Consider the following 5,003-nt stretch of genomic DNA (forward strand, 5'->3'; position numbering starts at 1 on the left):
CTGGTAACGCTGATCATGCCAGTTAGTGTGACAGCCTTAGATATGGCCAAAACGGAATGGGAAGACGTTAGAAAATGGGGAAGAGTCCCCTTCCTTAACAGGAAGAGAAGGGACATGCACGAATGGTTAAATAAAGATAAAGATAAGATAAAGATGTCCTTTATTAGTCCCACAATGGGGAAATTTGAAGTGTTACAGCAGCAAAGATATAGATCACACAGAGTCGGCGGCGTAATGTAGCCGTTAATGTGTAACATTAGCAGCAGACATTCATAAAAAGCATGCAAATATACACAGTATAAACGTATCTAAGTGTAAGGAAACACTCCTAATGCCTGTCCATTATACAGAGGGGGAAACACTGTAATGATAAAAACTACTGAATGATTGAAAATACTGCAATGATAAAGATATTACACTGATAAAAGTACTGTAATGGTGAGAGTACTGAAATGACAGGAAAGTACTGCAATGATAGAAAATACTGCAATGATAAAAGTACTGTAATGGTAAAAGTACTGCAATGATAAAATATACTGCAATGATAAAAGTACTATAATGGTAGAAGTACTGCAACGATGGAAAAATACTGCAATGATGAAGTATTGTAATAGTAAAAGTACCGCAATGATAGGAAATACCGTAATTATAAAAGTACTGCAATGATAAAAGTACTGTAATAGTGAACATCCTGCAGTGGTAGAAATACTACAGTGATAGAAGTATTGTAATAAGAATACTGTAATGGTAAACAAAATACATCATTGGTCGATGTTAAAGTACACCCTTGGCTGAAAGTACAGTAGTAGTGTATATTGCATTCTAGGACTTCACAATTGCACTAATGCCCTCCTGTTTGTAGGCCTGACCCAATGTTCTTGTTAAAAAGTCTGACAGCAGTAGGCAGGAAGGAGCGGCGAAATCTCTCTTTGGTACAGCGAGGGTGTAAAAGTCTATCACTGAAGGAGCTGTAAAGTGTTCTCAGAGTGTCATTGAATGGGTGGGCTGGTTTGTCCAGCATTGATGACAGTTTTGCCGTCATCCTTCTGCCCCCCACTGAGTCCACAGAGTCCAGGGAGCAGCCCAGGACAGAGCTGGCCCTCCTCACCAGTTTGTCCAGTCTCTTTTTGTCTCGGCCCGAGATGCCTCCTGCCCAGGAGACCACTCCATAGAAGATGACTGATGAAACCACCGAGTCATAGAAGTTCCTGAGGAGTGTTCCCCGAACGCCAAAGGACCTCAGCCGCCTGAGTAGGAAGAGTCTGCTCTGACCCTTCCTATAGAGAGCGTCTGTGTTGTCGCTCCAGTCCAGTTTATTGTTCAGATGAACACCCAGGTACTTGTAAGTTGAGACCCTCTCAACGTCTGTTCCCTGGATATTCACTGGTGCAGGTGGAGAGTGCCGACGCTTGCGGAAATCCACCACCAGCTCTTTGGATTTCCCAGCGTTGATTTGGAGGCGGTTCTGCTGACACCAGTCCACGAACCCCTGCGTAACCCCTCTGTACTCCCGATCGTCATCGTCAGTGATGAGGCCGACAATCGCAGAGTCATCAGAGAACTTCTGCAGGTGACAGGTTGTGGAATTGTATTTGTAGTCCGAGGTGTAGAGGGTGAACAGGAAGGGAGCCAGCACAGTTCCCTGCGGCGCTCCCGTGCTGCAGAGGAGCACGTCAGACACACAGTCCTGTGTTCTCACGTACTGTGGCCGGTTTGTGAGGTAGTTGTGAATCCATGTGATGAGGTGGTGGGCCACTCCCGCCTGCTCCAGCTTGTCTCCCAATAAGGCGGGCTGGATGGTGTTGAAAGCACTTGAGAAATCAAAGAACATGATCCTCACCGTGCCCCCCGCCTTCTCCAGGTGGAAGAGTGAAGTGTGGAGCAGGTAGATGATGGCATCATCCACACTGATGCCAGGCTGGTATGCAAACTGGAGTGGGTCCATTGAGGAGCTGACCAGGGGGCGCAGATGGACGAGGACCAGTCTCTCCAGGGTCTTCATCAGATGAGACGTCAGCGCCACTGGTCTGAAGTTGTTGAGCTCCTTCGGATGGGGTGTCTTTGGAACCGGAACCAGGCAGGATGTTTTCCACAGCTGGGGGACTCTGCCCAGCTTCAAGCTCAGGTTGAACATGTGCTGGACGATTCCACACAGCTGGTCTGCGCAGGATTTGAGGAGCTGGGAGCTGATCCCATCTGGGCCTGCCGCCTTCCTCGCCTTCATCTTCCTCAGCTGGTTCTTCACCTGAGATGTTGTGAGGAACAAGGCTGAGCAGGAGGAAGTGGTGGTTGTCTGATGAGGCTGGGAACTGGAGCCTGTGGAGAGAGAGAGGGGCGAGAGAGGGGGAGAGAGGGTCTTGTTCGCAGTGGCAGGAGGGGTGGGTGGGGGCTGCATCAGGGAAGCCTGAACGGGGTCAGACATTTGATCAAACCTATTGAAAAATAGGTTAAACTCATTTGTCCACTGAAGCCCCCCCCCCCTTCTGGGTCTTACCTGCTTGTCCGTGGCCTGAGATGGTCTTCAGGCCCCTCCAGACATCCCTGGCATTGTTCCGCTGCAGTTGTTCTTCCATCCGCATCCTGTAGGACTTTTTCCCCTCTCGGATCCTCCTTCTCAGCTGACGCTGCACTCTCTTCAGCTCGTCCTTGTCGCCTGAAACAAAAGCCCTCTTTTTCTCCTTCAGGAGAGCTTTAATGTCCGGTGTGATCCAGGGTTTGTTGTTGGAGAAACATCTTACAGTCCTGGTGGGAATGGTGTTCTCCATGCAGAAGTTAATATAGTCTGTAACTGTGTCTGTTAGACCATTAATGTCCTCACCGTGAGCTTCGCTGAATACCTCCCACACAGTTGTGTTGAAACAGTCCTTCAAGGCCTCCTCGGCTTCTCCGGACCATCGCTGAACTGTGCGTGTCACAGCTGGCTGCCTGCGGACGAGAGGTTTGTACACAGGCAGGAGAGCAACCAAGTTGTGGTCAGCTTTGCCCAGCGGGGTGAGGGGCAGTGACGTGTACGCCTCCTTGGTGTTGGCATAGAAGAGGTCCAATATTTTATTGTCTCTGGTGTGGCAGGTTACATATTGTGTGAATGAAGGCAGAGAGGAGGAAGGAGAAGCATGATTGAAGTCACCAGAGATAAGGAACAAGGCATTTGGGTGCTGTGTTTGTAGCCTGCTCACAGCTGCATTCAGTACATCACAGGCTGTCTCACCGTTAGCAGAGGGAGGCACGTACGCCGCCACCGCGATCACATGACTGAACTCTCGCGGTAAATAGACCGGACGCATGCTAACAGCTATCATCTCAATGTCCCGACTGCAAAGTTGATCCTTAACAGTTATATGCCCAGGGTTACACCATCTATCATTAACAAACACAGCCAGCCCTCCCCCTTTTCTCTTACCGCTCTCCAGTGTCCTGTCCGCGCGTAGTATTTGGAAGCCGTCCAATTCCACGACGGCGTCCGGCGTTAGCTCTGTTAGCCACGACTCCGTGAACACCAGCAAGCTAGCCTCCCGGACAATCCTCTCGTGCCGGGTTAGCGCTGTTAGCTCGTCCATTTTGTTGGGGAGGGATCGAACATTCCCCATAATAACGGACGGGAGGACGGGGTGATATCGTCTCCTCCTTGCCTGGCGTTTAGCCCCCGCACGACATCCCCGTCTCTTCCTCCTCAGCTCGCGGGGAATATCGGGTCTCGCTCCGGGAGCCCACGCGGGGTTAACACGGAGTGCTAACAGCTGATCTCTTGTGTACACGATCGATCCGTAGCTCCGAGTTTCGTCTCCGGACACGATCGCGCAAAAAACAGCCCCCAACAGCAGTAAAACCACCGCAAGTTGGATGTCCATTGCTGAGGTGAGGTAAAAATAAAATAAAAAAGGGTAAAGGGAAAAAACACACGAAAAAGGCTCAATAGTGAGCTTCGCTGCTGTAAACAGGCAGCCACTCGCGCGGCGCCGGAACCGGAAGCCAATGAATGAATGCAGGAGATCCCACGTATATAGATGCAATTGGAGTTCCAAGAGGGGTCCCTGACAAGTATAAATTGGTGGATCAAATTGCGGCAGGATGGGAGAGCCCTTTCCTGTTTGTTACAGTAAACAAAAATGTGGACCGGATCAATTATGTTCATTATAATGTCCAACGATTGGCGAACTTCACCACCTCGGCACTCCAGGCAGTGCATGAGCAATTGGCTGCCACATCTCTGATGGCATTCCAAAATAGAATGGGCTTAGATATGGTGTTGGCTGAAAGAGGAGGAGTGTGTAGTATTTTTGGGGATCAGTGTTGTACTCTGATTCCCAACAATACATCTCCTGACGGTCGCCTCACCAAGGCATTGGAGGGTCTGCGCACGTTAAGTGACAAAATGAAGGAGCACTCAGGTGTGGACACCAGTTGGTACTCTGACTGGTTAAACATCTTTGGCAAATATAAAAGCTTGATTGCATCAGTACTGATTTCTATCGCTGTGTTTGCCGCTATTATGGTGTTATGTGGATGTTGTTGTATTCCATGTATCAGATCATTAACTGTTAAGACAATTGAACGCACGTTGGGGCCGCTCCCTCCTGGTGGCCAGTACATGATGATCCCTCAGAAGGACCCCCAGGAGGGGGAGACAGCTGTGGCCCTCCGGGAGTCCGGGATGTGAGTATGTGTAGATGGCCTCAGCGACCTGAGGCCATGAGGAGGGAAAGAAATTTTCTACGGATTTTCTACTAGTATGACATTTTCTATTGATTTTTAAGTTTTACTAATTTTCTATTGATTTTTAATTTTTACTAGTTTTCTATTGATTTTTAATTTTTACTAATTTTTATTGATCTTTAGTCTTTTACTAACTCTCTATTGAGCTTTACCTCACATTCTATTGATTTGTAAGTTGTTACTAACTTTTCATTGTTTGATTTTGAGCTCGTGTGTAACAATAAAATAATGGGTTCGAGTGATGACCTCAGTTGTCTGAGGTCATGAGAGGGAATAAAGGAGTGGAAGAG

Source organism: Idiotropiscis lumnitzeri, chromosome 4 (assembly GCF_059441095.1).
Source record: "Idiotropiscis lumnitzeri isolate Australia: NSW breed Sydney's pygmy pipehorse chromosome 4, RoL_Ilum_1.0, whole genome shotgun sequence".
In the NCBI taxonomy this organism is placed as follows: domain Eukaryota; kingdom Metazoa; phylum Chordata; class Actinopteri; order Syngnathiformes; family Syngnathidae; genus Idiotropiscis; species Idiotropiscis lumnitzeri.